The following is a 22,655-nucleotide window of genomic DNA, read 5'->3' on the forward strand; positions in this document are numbered from 1 at the left end:
TGGGTGGGAGGGGGTCCTGATCCTGCCTTCTCCAGCCTTTCCACCCCGCGGGTGAAGCCCGGAGGTGGGGCTCGCGCCTCCGCGTACGGTGGTGGGCGCCCAGCCTTCTGCCCCGGAGGGCCGCTGTGTCCATCCCTGGGCGCGCGCGTACTTATTTGCGCTCCGCGCCTCGGGCGCCGGACAACACCCCCCCACCACGGGCACTCCCTTCCCCTCGAGGCGTTCTCGCCTCTCCTCCCGGTGGAGGACCCTCGCTCCAGCTTGTCCGCGTGCGGAGCCCTCGGAGCCGGGCGAGGGGGGAGAATGTGTGCCACTCCGTGTGGAATGCATCAGTGGGGCGCCCGGGCTCCTCTCAACTCGCTTCGACGCGGTGGTTGAAAATCTGGCTCTCACCCTTCCTGCCTCGCAGAATCCCGTTTTTGCTTACCATTGGCTCTTTTCTGTTCAGCTCCGTGGTCAGTGGTGGTTATTTCCAGGCCAGCGTTCGGGGGAGGGAGCGGGGGAGATACGGGGATTCTGGCTGGCATTTCAGCAGATTTGTTTGGGTTGGTTCAAGGCCTTGTACTGATAGGAAAAGGAAAGCGCTGCCTGTTGCTGAATTCAGGACGATCAGTCTCTCCTAACGATCTAGGTTTTTTAAGCTATATTTTGGCCGAAAGTTTTCTTAAAGAAAAAAACAAAAAACAGTAGGTTAGGGTGGGGCATTAGGGAGACTAAAGGGGAAGAGAGGTGATACTTGAGCTTCAGTTAAAATCTTAAAGTAACCAGAAGGGAGGAAAGACTGGTAACTTTTTATTTTAGGAGAATGTCTTTGAAAATATTTCTGCCAAGTTTGTGGTTCTTCATGAAGCTGTAGTAAGGGCGCTGGATTAGAAAATCTGGGAGTATGACTACACCAAGTGTTAAAGGTGAGGATACCCAATTCTTTCCTAAGTGAAGCTCGTTTACCGTAGTTGGCAGAAAAAGTGGAGGAAGATGAGCTAGATTATTCACATTCTCAAGCGATTTTTAATTGAATTGGAAGGGAGGGGAAAGCCGTTTTAAGAAAAAATGCTGAGTTACTGATGGCTTATTTTTTGAAGGGACTGTTCAGTCTTGTCGCTTTCAGAAAATTTATCACAAAGTGTTTTAATTTTCAATTAATTCTGGCCCGGAGTGTTAGTTCTATTTGTACTTCTCTATCTTCCAGGAATATGACATCATTAATGAACAGGTTAATTACTTTGGGTGTAAGAATCCTCAGGGTGTCACAGAGCTTTTCATGCAGCTTTCTTTTATGTCCAGGAGAATTGTTCTCCAGATACAAGGATTAGTTGCTGTGTTTCCATGTTAGCATGGGACCTGTGTTAGTGCCTAAGACTGTTTAATTAACAAGCATTACTAAAGGAAATTTAGAACAAATGTAAAGCGATGCATTGAGTTTACTGTTTCATTTTGGGAGTTTATTCAGTTAAATTTAATTCACAAATAAATACCTGAACGTCTGATGTGTGCTAGGCAATTTGCTGGGTTCTGGGAAAGTAAAATTGCTTCTCTGACTTTGTTGTTTAAGTTAATGGCAACTCTACTCTTCCTCAACTTTTAAGAAACTTTCCTTGATTCTTCTCTTCATTTCACATCCAGTTTATCAACCAATCTTGTGAGTTCTCTCTTTAAAACCTAACTAGAATCCAGCTAATCTTTGTCACCACCCCCTAATGAGAGTCACTGCTTCCATTCTTTATTCTCTGTTCTTCATAGAGATGTCTGAATGATCCCTTAAAACATAGGTCAGTTCATGGCATTCTGCTCTCAAAGCCACCCCTTCCATGTGTTTCCCCTGCCCCCACTTAATTTGCCTTCTCACAGTTTTCTTTGCACAATAACTGTGTCCCTGCCTCAGGGCCTTGGTACTTGCTGTTCTCCTGTCTGGATGACTCCTCTCCTCCAGATATCTGTGTGACTTATGTGCTGCCTTAATTTCAGGTTTTAGGTATATGTGAGTATTTCCTTGATAACCTATGTAAATAGGAACTTTCCAGCTCCTGCAATACTTTCTAGCTCTCCTACCCTCCTTTATTTAAGAGCACTTATTACAAATTGGTTATGTGTTTATTAATTACCCTTTAGAATGTAAGCTCTAAGAGGTAAGAGACTTTTGTTTATTGCTGTATTGTCAAGACCTAGATCAGTGCCAAGCACATAATAGGTACTCAGATATTAGTGAATGATTACAAGTTAACAAAACACAGCTTTTGCCTTTGAGGAACTTCAAGTCTAGCTTGGGGATAATGAACAACTACAGGCATTAGAACTGTTGTGAAAAGGTCAGTGCAGATGGCCCTGAGCTTTTTGATTGATCATGATCTAGGGGCAGTTGGCAAAGAATATTGGTAAACTTTTTAGGAAGCGTTCTAGTACTATAGTATTGAGGTAGATAGATTGACGTATACATTGGAACCAAAATCCAGCATTCCATGTTAAAATCTCAGGCAGTTATAGATTATTTGTATGCTCTTCCGATAATAATTATAAGTGATAATGACTAGTAAGTATGTGTATACGTTCTTTATCCCAAACCCCGTTTTACTGATGAGGACACCACTTAGTGACAGGTTCCAGCAGACTTTTGAAGCCATTTTGCAGGCAGCTGTCCCCTACTCCCCTTTTGTTTTTAAAGATCTCTTTGAAGAAGTTTATATTGAGTTAGGAAGAGTCTTAATGGCTTTTTGTATAGGAGTCACTTTTTTTTGTTTTTAATGAGTAGTGTTTGTGGATACTTTGAAAGGTGGATTTTGTAGTTTCTGCAATTATAAAATTTTTAAGTAGTGAAAATCAAGAAGTAACATTTCCTTATTTTCATTGTCATTCGGTTTGCCTTAAGGCACTCACCCATTTTATCTTGTTATAAGTATGTGTGTACATGGTATGTCACAGATGGTGAGCTTTGTGGGTGTGAGCTTTGTGGCATTTTCATGTGATGGAAAGCAGACTGGAGTTGGTGTTATCTTGATTTTTGAGTCTTGGCTCTGTTATTGATTAGGTGCCCTTTAAACCAGACTCGCCACCTTTTTAAACTCTGATTTACTCACTTGTGAGATATTTCATGGGTATTTTGTAAGACAATATTTACGAAAAAGAGGAAATTATTCACCTTCAGAGCGAATGTCAGTCATTTGAAAGAGCTGATTAGAAAGAATCATTCAAAAAAGTAATTAGAAGAGTATTTCCTCTATAATGTATGACTAGAGGAGATTAGACAGTAAGTCAAACCATTATCTTCACATGTTGTTGCTCAATGTAATGTTTTCTTTTATAAAGAGTTATATCCTTAGGTAACAAACCATAACAATAGAATCTCTTTACATAAGTGGTTCTCAGACTCTACTTGACATCAGAATCACTTTATTCAGTTTTTCAACTGTGTCCAACTCTGCGACCCCATGGACTGTAGCACGCCAGGATTCCCTGTCTTTCACAATGTCCCGGAGTTTACTCAAACTCATGTCCACTGAGTTAGTGTCCTCTGGTGCCATCCAACCATCTCGTCCTGTGTCGCCTTCTTCTCCTGACCTCAATCTTTCCCAGCATCAGGGTCTTCCAGTGAGTTTGCTCTTCACATTAGGTGGCCACAGGATTGGAGCTTCAGCATCAGTCAGTCCCTCCAGTGAATCTTCAGGGTGGATTTCCTTCAGGATTGACTGGTTTGATCTCCTTGCTGACCACGGGATTCTCAAGAATGGAAACAGTGACAGATTTTACTTTCTTGGGTTCCAAAATCATTTTGGACGGTGATTGCAGCATCACTTGGACAAGTTAAAAATGTGCACCTTCTGATGTGGGTGATCTGGAGTGTGACCTATTAATTGTATTTTGTAAACACTCTGGGTCAGTATAGAGAACTTGATCAGTATGACTCTGATTCCCAGCCTCTGACTTATATCTAGCTGCTTACCCAACATAATTTGGCCATGGCACAGGGATGTCTAAAACCTTTCTAGATTCCCTATTAACCGCCCCCCCCCCCCCGCCCCCCGCCATCAAAAAAGTTTTCTTTTTGTCCTCTTAGTGACACCATCTTGTCTCTAGTAGCTCATACCATCCCCCTGTTTCTTGCCTTATAAGCAAATCTTAACCAATTCTAGTCACAGAGCGTCTCAGAGCTCCTTTCCACTTCCTAGTTCATACTGTTTTTTGTCTGCACTACTACCTTGGCTTCTTTACAACTCTTTTTCCAAAGAGTGAGAGGCGACAATCAGTTTGTGTCATTCCCCTTTTATATAATATCCTTCAATTTTTTTTTTTTTTTGCACTTAAAGTCCATCATCTTTACCGAGGCCTCACCAAAGCCAGTTCCATCTTTGTCTAGAGTTTGTATAGTTTTTCACTGTGCCGTGGTCACACTGGCCACCTTTCTGTTACTTCAGCCTCCTGAGCCTGCTCCTCCGGTGGGGCGTTTGCACATGCTGTGTATTCTGAAGGGATACATTTCCCTCCAGCTCTCTGCAAGGCTGCTTGCTGCTGGGGCTTTACGGCTGGTCTTAAAAGTCACCTCAGAGGCCTAGTCTGGTACGCAGAAACAGCTTCTCTTTTCCATGATTCGTTCCCATAACTTTCTTCTGCAGTGCTTTTCAGAAACACGTTTATGTCTTTGCTTGCTTGTTTGCTGTCTAACTTTCTCTCCTACCCACTGCCTTGAAAGTCACTTGAGGACAGAGGTTGTGTCTGACTTATTTGGCAGTGTATCTCCAGTGCCTTCTCTTGTGTTTGGCTTATATTAGGTTCTAAATAAATATTATATTATTATATGTGTGAACCTTCTTTAGACTTAACACCTTCACTGACTGAATAGCTGGATGTGGAGTGTACTGTGGTAGACTGTGTGATATGGTAGAGTTACATCTTACTGGGGGTTAGGTTCAATATCAGTATTCATAATGAAAATAAAATAGAGAATTATTCAAAAAATCAAATACAGAATGACTTGAAAAACTGTTAAGTCACTAAAAATGCAGCATATATTTTTTTAATGTATAAACTTTGTGCCATTATACATATATATACAAATATACACACTGTATACACAGTAATATATACTGTATTAAACTTATGGAGAGATTATATTCAGAAACTAACCCCTTCATATAAAATACATGAAGGCTTCAACTTTTTCCTCCTGGTTATCTTATTGTTATTTTCTCTCTGTAGCTGATCTTTATCATGTACTAAATAATAAATTCCTTATTAGTGAGTAATTCTCTGAGGCTGTCAAGTCATTCTTTCCTAAAGATTTAAAAATATTTTAAAGATCAATGTAAACGAGATTTAGTTACGATGACTAAAACTGACGTTTTTATATTTTATAATTTATATTTCTTAACATGTTTTCCTTCAATTAGGAAGGTTATCATATATTAGCAATTAAACATGATTATTAGTATTAGAGTATTATTAGATTATTAGTATCTGTATCCTTTCAGTTCAGTTGCTCAGCTGTGTCTGACTCTTTGCGACCCCATGGACTGCAGCACACCAGGCCTCCCTGTGCATCATCACCAACTCCCGGAGTTTACCTAAACTCTTTAGGATAAGTTTAATGGCTAGTGGATGATCTGTTTTGACCTATATTATCTCTGTTATGTACCCTAAATAAATTAAGGGGTACATTGTCCAAAGATGGTTTACAAATGGAAGTTTAAAGAAAGGATTCATTTTATCAGCTTGTAAAAAAAAACTTGTGAATTTATCAAAGCAGTTGATCCCTGGAATGTTTTAGTGTCTTTTGTTAATGTCTTTTTGCTATTTGAGAAGTTATTCCAAGTTGTAAAATGATTTGGCAATTAGAAAACTAGGAAAGTTTCCATTTTTTTTTTCAAGCCTTTGAATACACAGATTTAATAAGCACGTAGCTTGCTTTCTGTAGCTGACTTTACTTTCAGTAAGTTTTTCCAACATTTTTTTTAAGGATTTTGAGATATACAGAAAAGTCAAAAGAATTGTATCCACCACCTGGATTCTACTATTTTTAAAAATTCCATTTCTGCCTCTGAATTCCTCTACCTGTCAAGACCCCCCCCCCCACTTTTTAAGGGGGCGCATGTGAAGTAAGTTACAGACATTAATACAGATTCCCCCCCCCCCCCCCCCCGCCCCCAAACACTTCAGCACTCATACCATTAAATAGAGTTCTAAAAGTGAGCCATTGGATGAGTTTTGGTAAATGACTTTGCACCTGTGTAGTGCAAGCCCATCACGTTGAAGAACATTAGCATCACCCCAGAAGGTTCCCGCTTGCCCCTTCCAGTCAGTTCTGTCACCCCCGTTCTGATGGTTTTTCTTTCATAAGTGAGTTTGGAACTTGGTATAAATGGAGTCGTGTAGCATGTACTTGTGTAAGTCTTTTCACTCAGCAGAGTGTTGAAGAGAGTCATCCAAGTTGTGTGTATTGGTAGCTTGTTCCTTTACTGCTGAGCAGTATTCCTTTGTGTGAATACGCTCTAGTCTGTTCATCTTTATCTGCTTTCCTGGATATGAGGAGGGCCTCTTTCCAGTTTTTGGCTATTTTATAAAGGGTGGCACTCCAGCATGAGAGTTAGTTTTATTAGAACTGAAAGAAGTTGGAAAACTTTATTGACTATCAAGAATGCTTTCTCTTCCCAAGTAAGACCCAAGTTTTAATTTAAAATAGCGTAGTGATAATTGCATATTTCAGCCTTCATTTCACTTTTGTTGTTTAGTTCCTAAGTCATGTCCTACTCTCTGAGACCCCATGGACTGCAGCATGCCAGGCTTCCCTGTCCTTCACTATCTCCTGGAGTTTGCTCAAACTCACATCCATTGAGTCTGGGATGCCATCCAACCATTTCACTTTTAGTAGTCTTTAATGCTGTACTTTTATTTGCTCAGTATTTAGATTTTTGTTTTGTCAGTGCAATAGAACCTTTTTGTTCACATGTAAATACATATGTATGACAATCAGAAATTAAAAGTAAAAAGAAAATAAAAACCATCTGTAATCCCTTTCAGATAGGCTGTTATAGTAACCAAAATGTATTTGGAATATATAAATACGTATTACACTTCCTCCTTACAAAAACGGGCTCATAAAATTTGTAGTTTTGAAGCCTCCTATTTTCACTTGACTATAAATTGTGAATGTTTTCCTGTGGGGGGAAAAAGCAGTTTTAATCACTCTGTAGTAAACTATAGCGTGGATGTGTTAACAGTGTATTTGACAATTTTCCCATTGCTATAGTTCTTAGCTATTTAGAAAACACTAGGGTAAATATTCTTAGAGGTAAATCTTTAAACTAGTCTTTTGTATAAATCCTTAGAAGTGGCTTATTAAAGTATATGCATATTTTTCTTTGATAAATAATTCACTTTTATTGAATGACTATAATGAAAAAAAAAGATGAGAGAGTGAAATAACAGTGTAAGATCACTGAGAAGGCAAAATCGATTTGTGGTCCAGAGAGCACAGGTAGTAAGCGATCATCCTCAGGAGGAGGAAAGGACGAATGCTGACCGCAAAAGGGATCAGCAGTTGGTGGTAATTAGTTGAGGTAGATCTTCTATGGTTTATGTAACCTCTTAAAGTACAGAGTGTTTTATGTTGAGAGTGAACAGAAGGTGAGGAGCATATTCGAGGTTTGAGGAGGATCTCCAGAAGATGAAATGCTATCCTTATTTTCATGGAGGGAAAAATGTGTAGCAGAGATGGTAGAATTACTGGTCAGTTTCGAGGGTTCCTTTGAGGTTGGAGAACATGAGTTCAGAGTTGTTTGAAGAGGAATGCTCAAGAAAGAAATTGCAAGTAATCTTTACTTGAAGTTATCAGTGATAGAGGACAATCCAAGCCACAGAGTAGAAAATCTGGGGGGAAAATACAGTTTATCAAGAGAAAGGGGCTTGGTTAGAACGCCAGAGCCCAAGAGCAGTTAAAAATCAGCAAAGGAAGCAAGAAGGCAGAAGGAAAATGAAGAGAGGAACCTATAGCAGAAGCCAAGAAAAAAATTTTTGAAAAGAAGAAAATGGTCAAAAATGCCAATGGTCAAAGAAAATGGTCAAAAATTGGTCTCCTGACAGGTAGTATTAATTTAATTTTCATCAGCAGTATTGAGAGTACTTGTCTTCCCACCTCTATTCAACATTTTGCAAATAAAGTGTTATTGTCATAAATTTCTTTGTCAGTGGAATGTTGAATAAACCATTTACGTAATTTTCTGTTTGGGGTAATAGAATTTCTCATAAAGTACTTTTTAATACAATTTTTTTTTTTTTTAGTCCAAACTAAAGATGTTTACTGCACTAATGTATGTCACAAAACGATTTTTATTGGATTTTTCCTATTCTCTGTACTCAGATAATTTCCACAGTAGGTAATTGTTAAACAAGCAGAAATGTTTTGAGAGGAAATTGCTTCTTTCTGTTATTTTATCCGAGTTAAATCAAATGGTTTTCCTGTATCTCTGTGCATACCTGGGGAGGCAGAGAATTATTTTGTAGGTGAGCTAGGACTCCTGGGTTAACAGGGTAGTCACACTAGGATGGCTAGAGTGGTGGTATGGAAAAGGGCAGATTACAGCAAATATTCTGTAGATTTTACTATACTGTTAACTTCTTTAGCAGATGAATTGCTGATGAATTTTACCAAACCGCATTGGAATAGTTACTGCTTCTGATTCCTCTGCTTGTCACCCTAAAAGTTGATTAAATGCTTTCTTTGCTAGAATGATAAAACAGTTCATTCTTTCTTTCCTTCCTTTATCTTCAGAACCTTAGGAGTTGCATGTTTTATAACTTGTACCATGGGTACTAGTCTCTGTTGCCTAATGTTATGGTAAGAAAGAAAAGAAAACTTAGCGGAAAGCAAGCCATTTCCTTTTGAGGTTTTAAGGGGAAAAGAAGTCCTATTTGTAGAGCTTAGTACAAACCAAATAGAGCCCTGAGTGCCAGCTGCCCTGAGAATAGGCAGGAATATTAGTCACAAATTGGAGAAGTTTGAATTGTGTATCTGGCTGTTTTCCTAATCCTCCTCACTCTTTGAATATTGTCTAGACATAAACTGAACAGATTCAAGCACTGTAGTTATCATCTTGAAACCTTTGTATTTCGAAATAGTTTTGGGTTTACAGAAAAGTTGGCAAAAACAGTACAGAGAGTTGTTACATACCCTTTGTCCAGCTTCCTCTAATATTAAAATTGTACATAGCCATGGTGCATTTGTCAAAATGGAGAAATTATCATTGGTACATGTAGTACTATTAATGAATCATGGACATTATTTGGATTTCACCAGTTTTTCCAGTAACGTCCCTTTTCTGTTTCAGGATCCAGCCTAGGATTCTATATTGCATTTAGTATCATCATCTTTAATATGGCTTTCTTTCTGTTTTCTCTCGCCATTCCTCTATTCTTTGAGGAATTTTACAGTTTATAACAATCAAATCGTCTTAAAAGAAAAATTAGTAAAAGTTTTTATGTCTGTGCTAGGTACAAGAGTATTTTGAATGATTTTTAAATCATGCATTGACCATTGACCTATGTGAGGCTATTTTTAATTGAAATATTTTATATATGGTATGAAATAATTCTAAAGATGAAAAAAATTTGAGACCCCATTCACACAAAACGGACACTGGTGTCCATTTAATGCTGTTTCCCTAATTTATAAATTAGAAGCAGTGGGACAAATGCACAGCCATGTTACACAGTAGATTGTGAGTAATCTCCTATGTGTCATAAAGTGTTCAGGAATTGGAAGGAGGATGCATCATTTCCTAGAAGGCTTTATGCAGAGGGTTTATACATTCACAGCCTCAACTATATGCTGGGCCCTGTGTTAGGCCTCATGGTGGGGGACCTTTATGAAGTTTATTTCTGCTGAAACATCATTGCCCATAGTCTTGCCACCAGGCAAATGAATCTTCGTTCTGTGGAAAAGACTTTTTAGTGAAAGAATACCTGTTCTTGGGTGTAATGGTTTGCTCTGCTGTCAAGTATTTTATTGTAATATATCCAGCCTATTAAGGCTTTCTTAAGCTTTGTTTAATCATTCAAAGTTACAGTTCCTAGAATTTATAAAACTTAACATGATATCTAATATGGGTAGTGTTTTGTTGCTTTGCCTTTGATTTGGTAATCTTACACAACTACCGACAAATGTCCATAGCATCGTTTTTGTTCACATCATAACGCAGTGTCAGTGTTGCTCAGACTTTCATTGTGGATCTATCTTGGCTTTCTTTCTTGTTAAAGAATATCTGTAGGTAAACTACTGAAAGTCAAAGTAACTAAAATCACAGAAATGCACCACATAGCTCTTCACACTGTTGTAGGCATTGGCAGGTGGCTTTTAGTTAATCATAACTTTATATATTTTTGCTGACTAGTCGGGTGAGAATTAGAATTCTCCATGGGATGATTTTAAGCTACCTGCCCTCCACTCCCCTGCTTATTCTGAGTACCTGCTCATCTCTTTTCCTTCTCTAACAAAATGCATATCATAACACAGGAGTGGGGCTGATGTTGAGCTACTCCTGAGTCAGCCTTCTTTGTTTTGTTTTTAAAGGAAGTTACTCAGCAGCTTTAGAAGATTATTAGGAATTCTTTTTATTTTTGTGACTAATGTTTGTCATGACACCCCACTTGAGAATTGCTGGCCTGCCCTATGACTCAGGCTTCTACACAAGGGATAACACAGAGCTGCCTTTACTTTTCTTTAAAAAAAAAAGCTCCCCATGTGATAACTGGGGATTAATTTACCTGCATTCTTATTTTGCTTTACTCCCAATAAATCACTGTCTAGGGGAATTTCCAGATGTGTGTATTTTGGAAAGCCACTTTGCCTAGATGCACCAACAGAAAAAGCCTGTAGATGACTGCTAGTGAGCACCTCATGCTAACAGTCTCTACCTGGGAGGTGTTCGTCTGTTATTCGTGACTGTCTGAAAATACCTTATTGATTCCTGCTTAGGTTGCTGCTTTAAGTCATCGCCTTTTTTCCAGCAGTGAATAAATTACTGAATAATTTTGATTCTGGCTGAAATAGAGGCTTTTATGGTACTGATAATAGTAACATTTATATGGTGCTTTTTACCCATTATAATCCTTGAGCGCATTTCACCCTCTAGTTAAAAAACCGTTAGGTTTTTATCATGAAAATAATATTAGTTATAGAAATTGTTCCAGGTAGTACTCAAGTATATAGAGTCCAAAATAAAAGTACATATAGTCCAAAGTAAGGGTTCAAAGTAAAAGCAAACGATGCTGTGGCAATACTGTGGTACACATTTGTATATTTAAGGTTTTAGTTGTGGAAATTTTACAGCATAAGTTTCTAGAAAAATTGCTGGGTCAAAGTATGTACATTTAAAATTAAACTAGATGTCCGATTATACCTCAGAAAATGTTACACCAGTTTATATTCTCAATAGTGTATGTGAAAGGACTTACTGCTCTTTGTTTTCACCAACATTATTAGTCTTTTTTGATGTTTTGATTTTGTAAAATGGCATCATGTTTTAATTTGCATTTCCCTATTAATAGGTTCTTTGAATATCTTTTTATGGGTTTAGTAGACATTTATATCTCTTTTCTTTCAGCTATCTGTTGTGTCCTTTATCCTTTTTTGTAAGTCATGTTCTTTTTTTTGTCAAATAATCCTTTATTATTTTAGTCACGTTCTTTCTAAGTGGTTTTGAGAGCCCTTTGTATATATAGAAATTAGCTTTTTATTATGTATTAAAAATTTCCCCTAATACGTCTTTTATCTGTATGATTGAGTTTTTTGAGCATATAAATTTAACATTTGTAGTAGTCACATTTGCAACTTTTCTTCATGTGATAAAGACCTTCCCTGTTAACAATTTGTTAAAAAAAATTCATGTTTTTGTCTAATAATTTTTAAATTTAAAAATAAATTTGCCTGGTTAAAAAAGAAACTCTAAGTCACCCTTTTGTATCTGCCACCATCTTCCCAGTTTTCACCTGCACTGCCTCCCATAAGAAACCACTGTGAGTAGTTTCTTATGAATCCCATTAACAGCATATGGATTTGAATTCAAACGTCTGTCTCCCTCTCCTATCACTCCACTCTATATATTGCCTCCCTTCCCTTAGTAGATCTTAAACATCTGTGCGTCAGTACCAAAAGAGCTTTTCAGTTTTTTATTTAAATTAACATACAGCATTATACTAATTTCAGGTGTGTAGCATAATGTTTGAATATTTGTGAATATATTGTGAAGTGATCTCCACAGTAAGGCTAGTTAACATCTTTTGCCATATGTAGTTAGAAATTTTTTTCCTAGTGATGACAACATTTAAGATTTGCTGTCCTAGGAACTTTCAAATATGTGATAATGGTAATATTAACTGTAATCACCTGTCATTGTATCCTGATGATATTTTATAGCTGGAAAATTGTACCTTTTGATCCCTTTCACCCATTTGAGCCACTGTCTACCCCCACCTCTGGCAACCATCAAATCTATTCACCATATCTGTGATCTGTTTTTGTTTTGCTTTGTTTTTAGACCATATATGAGATTGTACAGTATTTGTCTTTCTCTTTCTGATTTATTGTCTTTAGCATTTTGCCATCAAAGTCTATCCATGTTGTTTCAGATGACAAATTTCCTTCTTTTTTAAGGCTGACTAGTATTCTATTATATATATATGTATACTCACACACCCACACACACACACACCCCCCCCCCACACACATCACATTTTCTTTATCCATTCATCCAGTGATAGACATTTAGGTTGCTTTCATGAATTGGGTGTTATAAATAATGCTGCAGTGAACATGCAAATGCATATATCTTTTTCAGTTAATATTTTTGTTTTCTTCAGATAAATACACAGAAGTGGAATTACTGGATCATATGGTGGTTCTGTTTTTAAGTTTTGGAGGCACCTCTGTGTACTGTTTTCCATAGTGACTGTAACAGTTTATGTTCTCTTCAGCAGTGCTCAAGGGTTCCCTTTTCTCCACATCCTTGTTAACACTTGCTATTTATTGTCTTTTTGATAGTAGCCATTTCTGAAAGTGTGAGGTGATATCTCATTGTAGTTTTGCTTTACATTTCCCTGCTGATTAGTGATATTGAACACCTCATATTGAGTATGAAAATGTACTTGTTGGCCATCTAGATGTCTTTGAAAAAGTGTCTTTTCAGACTCATTTTTACATTGGAAAAAATAATTTTTTTTTGCTGTCATATGAGTTCCTTGTATGTTTTGAATATTAATTCCTTACCAGACATGATTTGTAAATATTTTCTTTTTGTTGATGATTTCCTTTGCTGTGCAGAAGTGTTAGTTTGATGTAATCCCACTTTTTTTTTTTTTTGCCTTTGTTTTCCATATCAAACACAAAATATCACTAAGATCTATGTCAGGGAGGCCTTAACCTTTGTTTTTTTCTTAAGAGTTTTATGGTTTCAGATCTTATGTGCAAGTCTTTAATCCATTATGAGTTAGTTTTTTTGTGTGGTGTAAGGTACCAGTCCAGTTTCATTCTTCTTTGTGTGGTTGTCCAGTTTCCCAACACCATTTATTGAAGAGACTGTTCTTTCTTCATTGTCTATTCTTGGCTTCTTCGTTGTAAAATTAATTGGCCATAAAAGTGTGCGCTTATTTTGGTGCTCTCTTCTGTTCCATTGATTAATGTGTCTGTTTTTATGCCAATACCATACTGTTTTGATTACTTTAGCTTTGTAATATAGTTTGGAAGCAAGTTTTGCCTGCATAGTGATGCCTCCAGCTTTGTTTGTCTTTCTTAAGATTGCTTTGGCTATGTTAAGATTGCTTTGGCTATTTGGAGTCCCTTGTGATTCCAGATCAATTTTAGGATTGTTCTATTTCTGTGAAAAATGCCATTGGAATTTTGTTAGGGATCACTTTGATTCTTTAGGTTGCTTTAGGTAGTATGAGCATTTTAACAATATTAATTTTTTAATCCATAAGCATGAACTCGCTTACCATTTATTTGTGTCATCCTCACTTCTGTTATCAGTCAGTGTCTTGTAGTTTTCAGTGTGCAGGTCTTTCTTTCCCCTTGTTGAATTTATTCTTAGGTATTTTATTCTGTTGATGCAGTTGTAAGTAGAACTGCTCTCGCTAGTAATTCTAATAATGTTTTGAATAAAAGTGCTGAGAGTGGGCATCCTTCTCTTGATCTTAGTGGAAAAGCTTTCAGCTTTTGATGATGTTAGCTGTGGGCTTATCATATATGATCTTTATTATGTTGAGGTACATTCCCTCTATACCCACTTTGTTGAATGCTTTTGTTATAAATGAGTGTTTTGTCAAATGCTATTTTTGCATCTATTCAGATGATTATATGATTTTTTTACCCTTCATTTTGTAAATGTGTAACATATTGATTGATCTGCAGATGTGGAAACATCCTTGCATTTCTATAATAAATTCCACTCATGGTGTATCATCCTTTTAGTGTCTTACTGGATTTGGTTTGCTAATATCTTGTTGAGGATTTTTGCATCTGTGTTCATCACAGTTATTTGCCTATAATTTTCTGTCCTTCTGGTGTCTGGTGTTGGTATCAGGGTAATGCTGGGCTTCCCAGGTGGCACTAGTGGTCAAGAAGCCACCTGCCACTGCAGGAAACGTAAGAGATGCAGGATCAATCCCTGGGTCAGGAAGATCCCTTGCAGGAGGGCACAGCAGCCCACTCCAGCATTCTTGCCTGGAGAATCACATGGATGTAGGATCCTGGCAGGCCATAGTGTTGCAAAGAGTTGGACATGACTGAAGCGACGTGCAGTGCACAACGCTGGCCTCATAAAGTGAGTTTGGAAGTATTCCTTCATCTTGTGTGTTTTGGAAGAGTTTGAGAAGCATTGGTATTAATTTTCTAAATGTTTGGTATAATTCACCAGGGAAGCTGTCTGGTCCTGAACTTTTGCTGGGCTCAGTTGTTTTTTGTTTTAGTTGCATAGTATTCTGTTGCATGGGTATATTATTGATCATGTTCCCTGCTGATAGATATTTGTTTATAGCCTTTTGCTAGCACAAACCATGCTGCAGTAAATAATTTGCACAAATGTAATCTTACATGTGTAGATGTGAGATTGGTTGGTCAAAGGGATAAATGCTTTTGTCGTTTTCAAAGATAGTGCTAAGTTGCCCTCCAGGGGTTTAGTTATCACTTTACATGCCTGCAGGCAATGTATTAGAGTGCCTGTTTGTGCTCCTGTGTGCCACAGCTTCACATAGTTTTGGGATTTTCATAGGTAAAAAGTAGTATCCTAGAATAGTTTTAATTGACATTTCTCCCATTTTGGGGTTGAGCATCTTTTCATAAGCTTATGGAATGAGGTTCGTGACATTGTACAGGAGACAGGGATCAAGACCATTCCCATAGAAAAGAAATGCAAAAAAGCAAAATGGCTGTCAGGGGAGGCCTTACAAATAGCTGTGAAAAGAAGAGAAGCGAAAAGCAAAGGAGAAAAGGAAAGATATAAACATCTGAATGCAGAGATCCAAAGAATAGCAAGAAGAGATAAGAAAGCCTTCTTCAGCGATCAATGCAAAGAAATAGAGGAAAACAACAGAATGGGGAAGACTAGGGATCTCTTCAAGAAAATCAGAGATACCAAAGGAACATTTCATGCAAAGATGGGCTCGATAAAGGACAGAAATGGTATGGAGCTAACAGAAGCAGAAGATATTAAGAAGAGATGGCAAGAATACACAGAAGAACTGTACAAAAAAGATCTTCACAACCCAGATAATCACGATGGTGTGATCACTGACCTAGAGCCAGACATCCTGGAATGTGAAGTCAAATGGGCCTTAGAAAGCATCACTACGAACAAAGCTAGTGGAGGTGATGGAATTCCAGTGCAGCTATTCCAAATCCTGAAAGGTGATGCTGTGAAAGGGCTGCACTCAATACGCCAGCAAATCTGGAAAACTCAGCAGTGGCCACAGGACTGGAAAAGGTCAGTTTTCCAATCCCAATCCCAAAGAAAGGCAATGCCAAAGAATGCTCAAACTACCGCACAATTGCACTCATCTCACACGCTAGTAAAGTAATGCTCAAAATTCTCCAAGCCAGGCTTCAGCAATACGTGAACCGTGAACTTCCTGATGTTCAAGCTGGTTTTAGAAAAGGCAGAGGAACCAGAGATCAAATTGTCAACATCCGCTGGATCATGTAAAAATCAAGAGAGTTCCAGAAAAACATCTGTTGCTGCTTTGTTGACTATGCCAAAGCCTTTGACTGTATGGATCACAATAAACTGTGGAAAATGCTGAAAGAGATGGGAATACCAGACCACCTGATCTGCCTCTTGAGAAATTTGTATGCAGGTCAGGAAGCAACAGTTAGAACTGGACATGGAACAACAGACTGGTTCCAAATAGGAAAAGGAGTTCGTCAAGGCTGTATATTGTCACCCTGTTTATTTAACTTACATGCAGAGTACATCATGAGAAACGCTGGACTGGAAGAAACACAAACTGGAATCAAGATTGCTGGGAGAAATATCAATCACCTCAGATATGCAGATGACACCACCCTTATGGCAGAAAGTGAAGAGGAACTAAAAAGCCTCTTGATGAAGGTGAAAGTGGAGAGTGAAAAATTTGGCTTAAAGCTCAACATTCAGAAAACGAAGATCATGGCATCCAGTCCCACCACTTCATGGGAAATAGATGGGGAAACAGTAGAAACAGTGTCAGACTTGATTTTTCTGGGCTCCAAAATCACTACAGATGGTGAGTGCAGCCATGAAATTAAAAGACGCTTACTCCTTGGAAGGAAAGTTATGACGAACCTAGATAGCATATTGAAAAGCAGAGACATTACTTTGCCATCAAAGGTTCGTCTAGTCAAGGCTATGGTTTTTCCAGTGGTCATGTATGGATGTGAGAGTTGGACTGTGAAGAAGGCTGAGCGCTGAAGAATTGATGCTTTTGAACTGTGGGTTGGAGAAGACTCTTGAGGGTCCCTTGGACTGCAAGGAGATCCAACCAGTCCATTCTGAAGGAGATCAGCCCTGGGATTTCTTTGGAAGGAATGATGCTGAAGCTGAAGCTCCAGTACTTTGGCCACCTCTTGCGAAGAGTTGACTCATTGGAAAAGACTCTGATGCTGGGAGGAATTGGGTGCAGGAGGAGAAGGGGTCGACAGAGGATCAGATGGCTAGATGGCATCACTGACTCGATGGACGTGAGTCTGAGTGAACTCCGGGAGTCGGTGATGGACAGGGAGGCCTGGTGTGCTTCTATTCATGGGGTCACAAAGAGTCGGACACGACTGAGCTACTGATCTGATCTGATCTGACTTGGAATTTATTTTGCTCTAAGTGATATGGAATGTCTATTTAAAAAAATTTTTAGACAGTTGTCTCAATCAACCTAATTTATTAAACACTCATCTCTTTCTTAGTGGTTTAATGCCTCATTTTTCATAATCTTAAGTTTCCATTGGGGTATTTGCATTTTCTGTTTTATCAGTATATTTATTCTTATATGAATGTCATACTTTTTTCTAGTAATTCTAGTTTAATAAATATTTCTTTCTTAGTAATTATTTCTTCTTATTGTTATTTCTGTGGCCATTCTTGCATGTTTATTCCTCCATTTTGTTCTGTTTCCCAGGGGTGTTGTTGAATTTTTTTATTGAAAGGTATTGAATTTTGAATTTCTTTGGGGAGGAAGGTTTGATATTTTTATAATTTTGGGTTAAGATGAACTCTTCATTTCTTTTTTGTCCCTCAGTAGATTTTTTTTTTTAAAAGAAGTTTTCTTTTATGTTAACCTCGCACACACAAGACTGTATAGTCAAAGCTATGGTTTTTCCAATAGTCATGTATGGATGCGAGAGTTGGACCATAAAGAAGGCTGAGCTCCAAAGAGTTGATGCTTTTGAACTGTGGTGTTGGAGAATACTCCTGAGAGTCCCTTGGACAACAAAGAATTCCAACCAGTCTGTCCTAAAGGAAATCAATCCTGAATATTCATTGGAAGGACTGATGCTGATGCTCCAATACTATGCAACCATTTCTTTTGCTATATATCTAACTGATAATTACTTGTATGTAAGAAAAATCATGTGGTTTTTTTTTTTAAGTCTTATTTTAGAATAGTTATAGATGCATAGAAAATTTTCAGAGAAAGCTCAGAGAGATCCTGTATATTCTGTACCCAGTTTCTCTTGTTGTTAACATCTTAGCTTACTAGGGTGTGTTTATCACAACCAGTAAATCAATGTTAATACATCATTGCTAACTTATAATCACTACTTTGTTCAGATTTCTTTTTTTATCTCATGTCCTTTTTTCTGTTATAGAATTCCATACAAACCTGTTGATTTCAATTTATCTTATAATTAGATACCATAGAATTAGGTTATTCTTTCTAATAGTTTTTCCGTTTATTTAAAAATTTTCAGGTATGCAGTTAACATTTGTAAGGAACAATTTTAACTTCTTCCCAGTATTTATACTTTTTTTCTCTTGTGTAATTTCTTGGTATGATACTTCACATATCTATATAAAATAATGCTGAAAATATGGACAGCCTTGCCTTATTCCCATCTTTAATGAGAATTCTAGTGTTTTACCATTAAGCATGCTAAGTTTTTGTTTGGAATATAGATTCTTTTTTCTTTACTGTGTTATGGCAATATTTCTCCATTTTCCAGTGACTTCTGATGGTTGAGTATCAGACTAATATTTACCTCTGTGTATTCTGAGGTCTCACAAGTTTTAACTACCTCATGTTTTTTTTTTTTTTTGCAGTTCATATTTGGTTCCTCTGAACCTTTTTCACTAAGAGCTCTTTTTGTTTGCTTATCTTAGTTTTGTCACTACATGTTGTTCAGTTGCTCAGTCGTGTCCGACTCTTTGCCACCCCATGGACTGCAGCATGCTGGGCCCTCCCAGGCCTTCACCATCTCCTGGAGTTTGCTCAAACTCATGTCCATTGAGTTGGTGATGCCATCCAACCATCTCGTCCTCTGTCATCCCCTGTCATCCCCTTCTTGTCCTGCCTTCAGTCTTTCCCAGCATCAGGGTCTTTTCCAGTGAGTCGGCTCTTTGCATTAGGTGGCCAAAGTATTAGAGTTTCAGCTTCAGTATCAGTCCTTCCAATGAATCTTCAAGGTTGATATCCTTTAGGACTGACTGGTTTGATCTCCTTGCAGTTGCATTAAGTGGCCAGAGTATTAGAGTTTCAGGTTCAGCATCAGTACTTCAGTGAATATTCAAGGTTGATATCCTTTGAAAGATGATGCTGTGAAAGTGCTGCACTCAATATGCCAGCAAATTTGGAAAACTCAGCAGTGGCCACAGGACTGGAAAAGGTCAGTTTTCATTCCAATCCCAAAGAAAGGCAATGCCAAAGAATGCTCAAACTACTACACAATTGCACTCATCTCACACGCTAGTAAAGTAATGCTCAAAATTCTCCAAGTCAGGCTTCAGCAGTATGTGAACCGTGAACTTCCTGATGTTCAAGCTGGTTTTAAAAAAGGCAGAGGAACCAGAGCTCAAATTGCCAACATCTGCTGGATCATTGAAAAAGCAAGAGAGTTCCAGAAAAACATCTATTTCTGCTTTATTGACTATGCCAAAGCCTTTGACTATGTGGATTACAAGAAACTGTGGGAAATTCTTCAAGAGATGGGAATACCAGACCACCTGATCTGCCTCTTGAGAAACCTATATGCAGATCAGGAAGCAACAGTTAGAACTGGACATGGAACAACAGACTGGTTCCAAATAGGAAAAGGAGTATGTCAAGGCTGTGTATTGTCACCCTGCTTATTTAACTTATATGCAGAGTACATCATGAGAAACGCTGGGCTGGAAGAAGCACCAGCTGGAATCAAGATTGCCGGGAGAAATATCAATCACCTCAGATATGCAGATGACACCACCCTTATGGCAGAAAGTGAAGAGGAACTCAAAAGCCTCTTGATGAAAGTGAAAGAGGAGAGTGAAAAAGTTGGCTTAAAGCTCAACATTCAGAAAACGAACATCATGGCATCTGGTCCCATCACTTCATGGGAAATAGATGGGGAAACAGTGTCAGACTTTATTTTTCTGGGCTCCAAAATCACTGCAGATGGTGAGTGCAGCCATGAAATTAAAAGACGCTTACTCCTCTGAAGGAAAGTTGTAACCAACCTAGATAGCATATTCAAAAGCAGAGACATTACTTTGCCAACAAAGGTCCATCTAGTGAAGGCTATGGTTTTTCCAGTAGTTGTGTGGGTGTGAGAGTTGGACTGTGAAGAAGGCTGAGCGTCAAAGAATTGATGCTTTTGAACTGTGGTGTTGGAGAAGACTCTTGAGAGTCCCTTGGACTGCAAGGAGATCCAACCAGTCCATCCTAAAGGAGTTCAGTCCTTGGTGTTCTTTGAAAGGAATGTTGCTAAAGCTGAAACTCCAGTACTTTGGCCACCTCATGCGAAGAGTTGACTCATTGGAAAAGACTCTGATGCTGGGAGGGATTGGGGGCAGGAGGAGAAAGGGACGACATAGGATGAGATGGCTGGATGGCATCACTGACTTGATGGACATGAGTTTGAGTGAACTCTGGGAGTTGGTGATGGACAGAGGGAGGCCTGGTGTGCTGCGATTCATGGGGTCACAAAGAGTCGGACACGACTGAGCAACTGAACTGAACTGAACTGATCTTTAGGACTGACTGGTTTGATCTCCTTGCAGTCCAAGGGACTGTCAAAAGTCTTCTCTAGCACCACAGTTCAAAAGCATCAATTCTTCAGTGCTCTGTCTTTTTTATGGTCCAGGTCTCACATCCATACACGATTACTGGTAAAGCCATGGTTTTGACTATATGGACCTTTGTTGCTACATTGTTCAAATATTAATAACAACATTGAATAGTTGTGCTATTATATGCCCATGCACTATCTCCTTTCAAGTTTTCTCACTTAATACTTATTGTAGCTCTGTGAAATGAAGATATTGTTACTATCCCTATTTTTCTAGTGAGGAAACAAAGGCTCCTAGAAGTTAAACCACTGGTTCAAGGTTATACAGATTGCCTCTGTTGTTTCTTCCCTTTGGCCTCAAGATGACCATCACGGTCACTTTCCACCGTGCTCTTCTACAGTCATGCAAGATACTCTTCTGATTAATCTGTGTCTGAAAGCTTTCTTGTGATTGACTGGGGTGAACTAAGTGTCCCCGGATCTTTTTCAGTATTTATTCTGAGTCTAGAACTCTCAGAGCTGCCCTTGCAATCACCATCTAATTATATCTTTAATCTTGGCTCCCCTTCTGAACTAGCATATTATGTGAATACATTGGAAGCCCATTATAAATCTCCTGCAATTTAGTTATGGTTCTCAGTGAGATAATTTGTCTTACTCATCATTTTGGAGGGAGGGCTGAGTTAGCCAGATTTTGTAGCATGTACAGGCATACCTCATTTTGTTGTGGCTTCCCTTTATTATGCTTCATAGGTATTGTATTTTTTCACACGTTGAAGCTTTGTGGCAACCCGTTCAGCAAGTCCGTTGGCACCATTTTTCCAACAGTGTTGTTTTCTTGTGTCCCTGCATCATGTTTTGGTAATTCGCACATTATTTCACAATTTTCATTATTACTAAATTTTTTATTATGATCAGTGATATTTGATGTTACTTTTGTAAGAAGATTATGACTTGCTGAAGTCTTAGATTATGGTTAGCATTTTTTAGCAATAAAGTATTTTTAAATTAAGGTATGTGCATTTTTTTAGACATACTATTTCACACTTAATACACTACAGTATAGTGTGTGTATATATATATATATATAAAACCAAAAAATTCATGTGGCTTACTTCACTGTGTTGTTCACTTTATTATAGTGGTCTGAAACTAAACCTACAATATCTACAAGGTATGCCTGTATTATAAACAGGTTTTATTAAAATTTAATATCCTTTCACTTATTGGTCTTATGCGGGCCTTTTTCCCTGCTGTGTTTACTTAAAATACTATTTGTTTTTGCCATTGCTGCTGCTATTACATGTGCTTCTTCACTCCAGCTACAGAGGTGCAGCATTTGCTGTCTGTTTAAATCCAGTTTTTTATGAGCAAAATCTGAAATTGTTGTCCTCATGAATATGTAAGTAGCAGCACAAGGTGCAGTTATTTCAAGGGCTGGAACTTTTTTGGAAAGAGTTCCCAGCTTTCATACCCTCTCTGGGTGTGCGGCCCGCCATCACCTCTCTGTATTCACCAACCTGGAAACTCTCTTCATACTATTGGGATGTTATGGAGATTGCCTCACACAGGCCTGATCAGTTATTAACTCCATTTCCAACCCTTTTCAAACCGTATGGAGCTTGAAGGATGAGGCTGAAAATCCCAAGCTTCTAATCATGGCTTGGTCTTTCTGGTGACCAGCCCCAATTCAGGAGCCCACCCAGAGTCACCTCTTTAGAAAACAGGCCTTTCTATCACCCAGGAAATTCCAAGGGATTTACATGTGAGGAACGAGAGTGACAGATGCTCTTTGTGCTCTTATCATTTAGGAAATCGAAAGTGTTTAGGAGCTCTGTGCAGGAACCGGGGACAGAAACCAATATATGTATTTTTTATTATTTCACAGGAAACACTTAGGGGGAAAATGTCTCAAACGACTGACTCCTTAAGATGGCAGCAATGAAAAAAAAAG

The 22,655-nt window shown here is 38.3% G+C and overlaps 1 protein-coding gene across 5 annotated transcripts in view; it reads left to right on the forward strand.

The window, feature by feature from the left end:
- Positions 1-22,655, forward strand: part of PCNX1 (pecanex 1) — a 188,358-nt gene that overhangs the window by 585 nt on the left and 165,118 nt on the right. The gene's annotated exons all lie outside the window — the stretch shown is intronic.

The sequence above is a fragment of the Bubalus kerabau genome, chromosome 10, assembly GCF_029407905.1.
Source record: "Bubalus kerabau isolate K-KA32 ecotype Philippines breed swamp buffalo chromosome 10, PCC_UOA_SB_1v2, whole genome shotgun sequence".
NCBI lineage: Eukaryota > Metazoa > Chordata > Mammalia > Artiodactyla > Bovidae > Bubalus > Bubalus kerabau.